This window comes from Rhinolophus hipposideros, assembly GCF_964194185.1.
Source record: "Rhinolophus hipposideros genome assembly, chromosome: 4".
NCBI classification, from domain to species: Eukaryota; Metazoa; Chordata; class Mammalia; order Chiroptera; family Rhinolophidae; genus Rhinolophus; species Rhinolophus hipposideros.
In genome coordinates this window covers 4,354,840-4,364,359 of record NC_138050.1, presented here as the reverse complement: position 1 = coordinate 4,364,359, position 9,520 = coordinate 4,354,840, and the positions used below count along the sequence as shown (strand labels likewise).

Genomic DNA, 9,520 nt, shown 5'->3' with positions numbered 1-9,520 from the left:
ACCCAGGTTCTTTTACCTTACTAAATGTCCGGCTGCACAAGCCATGAAAGCCAAAACTCAAGAGGCGAGGTTGGTGGAAAGAAAAGTAGGTTTATACAAAATGCCAGAATTCTGGGAGGATGGAAGACTTCTATCCAAAGGCCATTCCCCACCTTCCCTGCATGGCCAGAAGGTTTTATAGGCAGATCGGGAGAGGCAGAACAAAGGAAAGGAGAAGTTGGTTAGGCAAGTCCTGGAAAAAGGCGCTTCCCAGAGGTCCAGCCTCTCTGTACCTCCTGCAGGAGCCCTGTGCAGCCACTCTGACCTCCTGCAGGCCAGGCCCTGGACTCCCAAAGCTGGGAAAACAAGGGCGGGGAGGGGGGGGGCACCACAATGCCCTGTGTGCCCTCCAGTGTCCCTGCCCTGGGGCGTGGCTGGCTCACAGAGAGGTGGGTAAGTGAATGCACGCCTCTCCCCACTGTGTGAGGAGCAGCTGTTCCCAAGGCCCCACACTGGGCTTCTTGGGTCCCCTCACCAAGCTCAGGAGGTGGTAGTGGAGATGGTTGCACAGCATTGTGAATGTAATACCACAGAACTGACACTTTAAAGTAGTTAATCATGAGGCAAAAAAGGAGTTAATAAAAGCGAGCCCAAAGGGGACTACCCAGACCTGCATCCTCTCTCCAAGAACCAGCCAGGCTCATCCCCTACAAATAAATCTACGATTTCCAAACACTTCTAAAAAGAGGAGAAAAGACCTGATTGGTTCCTCACACATGCGCAAACTGTTAAAACCTGTCCATTACTTGAACTCTAGCTCTATTATAACACAATTGAAATAAAATGAACCTTAAGCCTTGCCCCCCGATGGGCTTTTCTGTATGCATTCTGGGTAAGACCATGCCCAGAAAGAGACTGGTTATGTAAACAACATACGCCAATTCAAGGACCTCAGAGGGACAGCACATCTCCTGCTGTAAGAAAAGTTACCTACCCATTTCTATATAAGAAAAAGTTAGCCTAGAGTATGGGGCAGCGTCTCCCTGAGCCACTGTCATTAGTTTCCTACCTCTTGACTTTAATAAAAATGTCTCATCTTTTCACTTTTCTGTGCCTCTTGAATTCCTTCACACTTTGCGAACAACCAGGGGTATCAAAAGACAATACAGTTAAGATGGTAAATTTTATGTTGTGTATCTTACCACAACTAAAAATTAAAGAGAGAGAGCGACCATGAGGCAAGGCCCTTAGGCCAGAGAGACGGGAAGTTGAGTCCAGTGGCTGGCACAGTTAGGGGGAGGGTGACAGGACAAGGACAGGACTATGACAGGGGTTTGAGGGGTGGACCTAAATGGCTTTCTTTCCAAGGTGTTTAGAAATGAACAGGAGGGAGGGTAGGAAAGAGTGGGTGACAGAGGATCAAGTAGAGAGTGACAGAGGGTCAACATGCATGCGTTTTTGCCAGTGGAAACCTGCTACATTGGCAGGTAGGGCCATGCCTAGCTGGGGGCTTACATTTCAGTAGGGGGCAGCATGGAGCCCCCAAGTGTGGCTCAACACTTCCTGGTCCTTTCCCACTAGGCTGCTGCCTTCCTGGAAAACACCCGAGCTGGGAACCTTCCAGTGCCACCAGGTCACCTGTGTGTCAGCTCTGGGGGAGAAGCCAGATTTGTCTATCATTGGCTCGGATTGGCTTAATTCAAATTTTTTTTTAAACAGGAGAAAGAGAGGAGGGAAGCTGCTGGACAGGGAAGTGACAAGACAGCAGTTTCTTGCCTGAGTCCTAAAGCCCCCAGGCTGTTGTATCCTTTTCTCAGCCAGTCCTACTTCCTGGGTGACTGGAGCGCTCTGAGTAAGATTCGGCTTTACCCAACAGGCCAGAGGACAGGAAGGATTGCAGACAACACTCTTGGGCTTCTTCCCAGAGCAATTAGAGCTTGGATTTAAGCGAATAAGTTGTATTTGAGTGTTCTCTTCCATGGGAACCATTATTTTATTGAGAGGGGACAGCACAGAGCTGACGGGCTGCAGCAACCGTCACGGGTGGGCCGAGCACAGCCGAGAGTAAAGGGGCTGCTGGCAAAAACACAGCTGAGTTTTGAAAGTTGACTTTGTGCCAGGCAAGCCTTGGGTAGGAGCTTAGCTGTATTATGTCACTTATGCCTAATACCCCTATGGAGAGATGCTGTTTTTACCCCATTTCACCAGCAGGGAAACTAAGGCTCAGGCAGTTAAGTGGCCAATGGTTAATGGGCAAGTCGATGGCCCAAAAAAACCCAGGGACATTTAAAACTCTCTGTCACCTCAGATCCCAGCTTTTATAGAAGAAACATGGAGTCTACAACCACAATAAAATCTTTGGGGTGACAACCCCGGATGTGGTAAGAGCCAACACTTTTGTTGCAGAACTGAAGGGTTTGGATCCAGCTCGAGTCAACGGGCCTGCCGTTGGTGGCCATGCCAGGAAGACCATCATCCCCCTGCTCCATCAGTGCAGGCCCAAGGGGGGCTTTCCCCAGGAGCAGCTGACAGCCCTCACCGGCGCGTCTAGGAGGCCGGCACGGAGGTGGTTGCGGCTAAGGCTGGAGCAGGCCCTGCCACCCTGTCTGTCCATGGCGAACGCTGGAACCTTTCCCTAGTGGATGCAATCAACGGAAAGGAAGGAGTTGTCGAATGTTCCTTTGTGAAGTCACAAAAAATGGACTGTCCCTATTTCTCCACACCATCGCAGCTGGGGGAAAAGGGCATGGAAAAGAACCTAGGCATCGGCAAAATCTCCCCTTTCGAAGAGAAGATGGAAGCTGAGGCCATTCCTGAGCTGAAGGCCTCAATCAACAAAGGCGAGGAGTTTGTAAACAACATGAGATTAGAGCAGTCAGTGAGCGGTCCGTTTCCATGACTTACTAAGGCACCACGTCACTGTAAAGCCATTTCAGATACCTTTGTGTTTCTATTTGCTTTAATGATAAGTAGTATATTAATGTTGTCATGCCTCCCCAATTGCTGTCAGTCTACTGGTGGGTCAATACAAGTAGGCTTTGATTTTTCTTTTTCAAAATCTTTTCCATAAATACAGTGATTTCTTCCCCCATTAAAACTGAAAAACAAAACAAAACAAAACAAAAAACCACAACGTGTCACAGTTGCCAGGCACAGAGCACAGACTGCACTCATCTCATCATGGGCATCACTCATTCTTGAAGCAGCCTAAGGAGGGTCCACAGGTGAGAAACACCCGCAGAGAGATTACGTATTTTGCCCAAAGCCACAGAGCCAAAAATTCAAAACTGAAACCTTAGTTGTCCCCACACACAGGGCTGTAAGTGTCCAGGACTCATCCGCCGTCATTTTGCAAACAAAGCCCTTGAGGTACAGAGCCCACAGCTGCAAGACCCGTGAGCCCAGCCCCTTCCAGCATCCGCTTACCCACAACAGTAGCCTTCTTAGTCCTGGGCCAGAGCCCTGTGACCAGGCAGCTAACACTCGCAGGACCTTCCTGCATCTCTGCCCTCTCTCTCTCCACAGACCAGTTCTCTCCACATTGCAGGAAACATGGCCAAACCGTCTCCAGGTTGTCGTGCAGCTGGAGCTCAACAGACACACTAACTCATGGGTTTCAAGTCCCAAGTCCCTAGCAAAGGGACTTGCTGCCTTATTCTGGGTCAGTACTTATTTCGGCCCCAAGGAGGGCAGGAAAAGGAACCTTCTTATCTTAAAAGCATCTTTTCTTGCTTTGTACCTTGTACCTGCCAGCTTGTATTTGCCTTAGGCCTGGAGAAGCCGCCTGGAATGTAGAAACCATCTTATGCTATCTTGCTTTGTACTTTGTCTCCTAGGGGCTTGTGATCAGCAGGCCTGGGCAGTCCCAAGGAGGCCTGGGGGCCAGGGTGTGGAGCAGGAGGGTTTAGTCATGCCCCCAAACCCTTGGTTGCTAGAGACAATGCAGCGAAAACCCCCTGGAGCATTGAGGAGGAACAACCTCGTTTACCCCCTCCTACAAAACCCCTTTTTGCTCAGGGAGGTTACGGTCTTTTCTAGCGTGACCTCCTGCAGCTCAAACACGCCAAATAAATTCTAATAGACAAATTTTGATCTCCCACGGCTCATTCCTCCGGCGACTCATTCTTCCAGCCGGGCCTAACACTGGGGACTGGTGCCTTTAACAATGTCTACTTCTCCTAGAGTCATGAGAACCTACTGGCCCTGCCATCACCAGGACGAGAGGAGGGTGCTGGGTACACGGACAAACCCCTACATGTCTCCTAAGGCCGGGAGTGGACTCCTATGGCCTCATACTGTCAGACTGTTCCTTCCTTCCTCCCTTCCTCCCTTCCTTCCTACCTGCCTTCCTGCCTTTGAGCCTTTTTGCCTTCTTCCCTTCCTCTCTTCCTTTCTTCCTCCCTTCCTTCCTACCTTCCTGCCTTTCTGCCTTCTCCCCTTCTTTCCTGCCTTCCTCCTTCCCTTCCTTCCTTTCCTGACTTTGAATCCTGAGTTTTCTGCTTCCCACTGAATCCGGGCTCCAGAGGCACCAGAGGTCCCAGTCCCAGCTCTGCCACCAACCTGCCGAGAGCCCAGAGCAGCTTTAGCCCTGAGCCTTACTTTCCTGAGCTGTTAAAAGAGGAGGGGAGAGCCATGTGCCCCCCAAACAGCCCTCTGTCTCTGAATCTCTGAAACTCCTAAGTAATCAGCCTAACTTGTTCAGACCCCTTCTCCCTACCCTGCTGTTTATAAACCATTCAACAATGGATTTTTCTCTATTTTAATGAAGTATTCATTTTTAATCCTTGATTATTGGATCATAACCTGTACAGTTTAAATCTGGGGTCCTGGCCTGCCTACTTGGTAATATTTTCAATTGAGGGCTCTGCATCAACGCTGCTTTCCTGACGCCAGTGCCCTCACCATTAACTAATCCCTTGAGGAGACAGTGACACAGGTTAGTTAGCATGTTGTTAGGTAGACGGGGAGGTCCCTGGTGGAATAAACAAACATAGCCATATCCTGAGACTCCAGGTTCTGAAATGGCTCATTCACTCCAGGACAAATATATAATGTTGCCTTGAGGTTAGTAAATTATCTCATAAATCCCTTTTGGCCAGACAAAAGGAACAGATCTGATAGATAGGGATGGGTTTGTTAATCCCTTTATGGTGGGCAAACGGCACAAACCTGATAGACAAATTCCATTAGAAGGCGTCAGCTCCCTTCTCCTAGCAGACAAGGGAAGATATAAAAATAAGAGCTTTTGCCTCAGTCACTGGGCACCCAGTCGGGACCCCCTCCCACTCAGGAGCTGTAACCCTTTGCTTTTAATAAGTTATCCTCTTTTACAACTCCTCACCTCTCCTTGGTCCAGCTTCCATTCTTTGGTCTCGCGAGACATGATCCTGGCACTCAAGGAAATTTCCTAAACCAATAATGCCATTACCGGAAGTCAGTGCTTTCAAAACAAAACCCATCTTGTAAATCACACCATGCAGAGCTCCGGCTACCCCCAGGTGCAGCCTCCTGTTGGCCTGGCCTTGAAAATGGGGCAAAGCAGTGAAACCCAGACTTGTTTCTCACCCAGCTCCTCTTTCTGCCCGCTTCCCCACCTTCCCACCTCTGCAGCTGGAATCCTGCTCCCCTTCTCTCCTGTCCATCAAAACAGGAGCAGTGACAGGTCCAAGCATTACCCTTAGTGCCCTGACGTAGAAAGTCTGGAAGTGCTAGATAAAAGATCATTAGACAGGCCTGTTCACTTCAGGGCACCTCGGAGACCTTAATTTTCTCAAGTGCCCATGAAACCCCAGGAGAGGACTACTTTTCCAAACGTGCTTGCCCAGGGAACCCCTTCTCACGCTGCATCTGGAGGAACACACTGTGGGAAACGCTGTTTGAACTCCACCCCTGACTAAGGTATACTCCATTCAGTCCTATGTGGGAATCTTTTCTATCTAATGGTCAGCTTCTTTGGTCTTAAAGTTTAAAGAGCTTCCGTATCTCTCTGCTTTCAGTTCTCCCTCCCAACAACCCTCTGACACAAACACTGTTTCCACAATTTTCAGATGAGGAAACTGAGCTCAGGAGGCTCTTGGTCCCACATCTCACCTCTGGGGTGCCTAGGCTCTGGCTGGTGAACATACAGGGAAACTGAGGCACAGGGAGTATGTCAGCTCGGCTACTATAACAAAATGCCATAGACTGGGTCGTGTAAGCAACAGACAGACATGTGTTTCTCACAGTTCTAGGGGTTGTAAATCTGAGGCCGGCCAAGTGCTGGTGATTTGGTTCTTGGCGAGGGCTGCTTCCCGGCTTGCAGACAGCCGCCCTCTTGCTGTGTCCTCGCATGGCAGAGAAAGGAGGTTCTAGTCCCTTTCTCTTCTTATAAGGGCCCTTAATCCCATCATGTGGGCCCCTTCCCCGTGACCTCATCTAAACCTAATCACTTCCCAAGGTTTATCTCCAGCGCCATCCCATTGAGTTTAGGGCTTCAACACATGAGTTTGGGTAGGACACCAACATCCAGTACATAACAGATGTAACTTGTTCAAGTTCATCAGAAAGAAGGTGGCAAGGCCAGGTTTGGGACCGATGTCTCTGGGTTCCTCCATCTGTCCTCTTTCCCTTTGTACGAGGACAGCATGAGGCCCCATCAGCCATCGGGTGGGGAGAATGTGGCGGTCTGCTGGCAGGAAGGGATGCTGTCAAGAGGGCACCAGGTAGCCCCTCCCCGCCCCCACCCCCAAATGTCAGTGGTGCCGAGACTGAGAAACCGGTCGCAGGGGAGTCCACATCAGCGATTCAGCCAAGGTCATGTTACGTAGACTTGGGTGAGGAAAAGGAGAATCAGACAAGTCGGGTGATCTGCCTACAAACCATACTGGTTGTGGCGGAGACAGCAGTGTGTGCCCTTGAATGTGAAACCAAATCCTTTCCTACCCAAAAAGGTGCTCTTTCCACTACACCCTACTGCCACCTGTCCTTCGGTAGGATAAGAATTAGGAGGCCCACGGTATACTGCAGCAATTCTGAGAAAATAAAACCACTAGTGACTGGAAAAGCTAATTATCCCAGAGTTTTCAAATATGTCACACGTGCTTATTTGATTTACAAACCACATGCAAATAGACTCAGGAGCAACTAATATTGACTGGTTGTCTTTTAGGAAGTGCCCTGGTCTAGCAAAGCTCGGTCCCTGAGAAAACCATAGCGCCTCTGCTACAGCCAGCAGCAACCCCGGGGAGCCTGCCCACCAGACTCTTCCACACTTTGGACAAAGAGCAGCTCTCTCCCAATGTTAAAAATATTAAGACTCAACCTCCCATTTCAAATATGACATAATTGTTGTGTGCTGATTAAGAAAGTGAGGTATTCCTCCACAGTAAGTATCACTGCGAGACAAGTCTGGATATGAGCTGACAAGTGGTAATTTCGAAAAACGATCATGAATGTTGCTGCTGAAGGCAAACCACTGACAACAGTTGCTAAAGTTTATTCTCTGGTCCCTTGGAAGGGAACTCTCAGTCGCCTATTTTGTAGAGAGGTAGGCATGGCACTTCTTTTTCATGAGCAATCAAAGACAATAAAAGTCAAGGAAGCATCAGGGATTTTACCCAAGAACAGTTTCAGACATAACCAACATCCATGAACTAGACTCAAGGTTCAATCCTGTTCATTATTGATTACTAAAGTGACTAGACTTTTTTAGAAGTATTGTCATAAAGTGACAATTTATGTGAAAATTAAACATGAAATGCAATCCTTGCTTAAAAGAGCATTTATCCAAATTGGTCCATATATATCTTCACAATTGTGTAAGCCAATGATGTATGTATTGTAAAATAGTCAATGTGACATTTTCTTCCTATATCCAAAAAATGCAGTCGTGAGTCCACAGACTATAGCCGCCACTGTTTGAAATATCGCTTTCTATTTACAGAAAAGTGAGGCTGCCGAAAATTTCTACCCTTTAATAAAAACTGGCTTAGGCCAGACTGATACTACCCCAACCCCCATCATCAGATACCATTTAGGGGGAGAAAACTGTTTTCCCTTTCATATTTTAAAAATCTTTGTCTTTTGTTTATAATGAGCTTCCCAATTGTATAGAGGCCTCCCTATTTTCACCTCTCAAAGGGTACCTTGAGTATAAGTATTACACCCATTGAGTGTATATATTAGGGTGCATTAGAGCCTAAGAAAAACCATGAGGCAGATTACATAAAAATCCAAGGCTTCTAAATGGTAAAACAGTTAAATTACAAAGTAGGAAAATGTTTGAATATTGATAAACGGTTAAGAACCTTAATAAGAACATATTATATAAAATCGACATTCAACTTTACAAATTGAGAATAAAATATACATGAAATACAAATAGGTGAATTTAATATATATGTAACATATAAATGAAGATGTCCCTTAGGGCCGAATGGCTGTGTGGATTCTGGGCTTTAACATTTGAGAAATGGGAGTGCCCAGATTTGCTTCCAACTGTGATGCTTCCTGTGTGATCTTGTAAACTTCTTAACTTCTTGGGTGAAGCATTCAACTATGTGAGATACCTGGTCCATAGTAGCTAAACAGGTATAATAGACTGCCAAGTTAAAAGACGAAATCACCCCTTGGTAAGGGCAACTCCAGGGAAGATGTTGAAGAAAATTTGCCTTCATTGGTTGATGTGAGCTTTTGTCTATTAGCTTTTATCTGTTCCTGTGTGAGGTGATTTCTGTGCTGTGATCAGGGGTTGAGTAAATTCCCCCTTTGGTCTCGTTCTCCCGAGCAGGGGAGACATGGGATGAGGTTTTCTGTTTGGTCTCATTCTCTCGAGTAGGGGAGATATGAGATGATGCTGCTTGTTCTGTCCGTGTTGTGAGGTGATGGTTAGCTTAGGGTTAAAGAAATTCTTGATCAGGGGTTGAGAGAATTCCCTCTTTGTTCTGTTTTGCCCACATCAGCAGATGAAGTGAAGAAGTAGCTAAGTTATATCAGGACGACGTGACAGGCACGTTGCCAGGCTTTGGAAGACCTTGGGCTGATGGTCCCAAGCAAGAACAGCAGATATTGCTTATCCGGATGAATTGGCCCTTCAGCTGGATGAGCAGCATTCATATCAGTAACTGCCAGACCCTCCCGGAACCGGCCATTCCCGAAAGGGGAGGCAGGAACAAGAAACTTAGCTCTAAGGTACATCTGAGAAAGTATGTAACAGACCTGAGTTGGCAGTGTTAATTTATTATTTCATCATTTGGTCATTTGTCATTGGTGATTTCTCATCATTCTAACATTCTGAAGACTTCCAGCAACGTGCAGCTTACGAAACCAGGGGATGTCCTTTCAGCAGCAAACATGGTGAGGGCTGGCTGGTTCCCGGCCTCTCCAGTGTTCCCCAAGGTTAGCCTTCTTGAGAACTTGTTAACATCTAGAAAACGTATGTGCAGCATACAGCTTGTATCAGATGTCCTAACTTCTAACAATAGCAACATTCTTCAGATTCCTAACACCTTGAAAACCTATGTGCAGTTTGCAGCTTATAGCATCAGAAGACGCCTTGACTTCT

General features: G+C 47.3%; 1 pseudogene across 1 annotated transcript; it reads left to right on the top strand.

Annotated features, from left to right (window-relative positions):
* Positions 1-1,425: 1,425 nt before the first annotated feature.
* On the top strand, positions 1,426-2,878 carry LOC308496609 (malate dehydrogenase, mitochondrial-like; annotated as a pseudogene). The gene is made up of 3 exons: positions 1,426-1,466; positions 1,561-1,612; positions 2,304-2,878. The product of its transcript is annotated as a malate dehydrogenase, mitochondrial-like (transcript).
* The last annotated feature ends 6,642 nt before the right edge of the window (positions 2,879-9,520 follow it).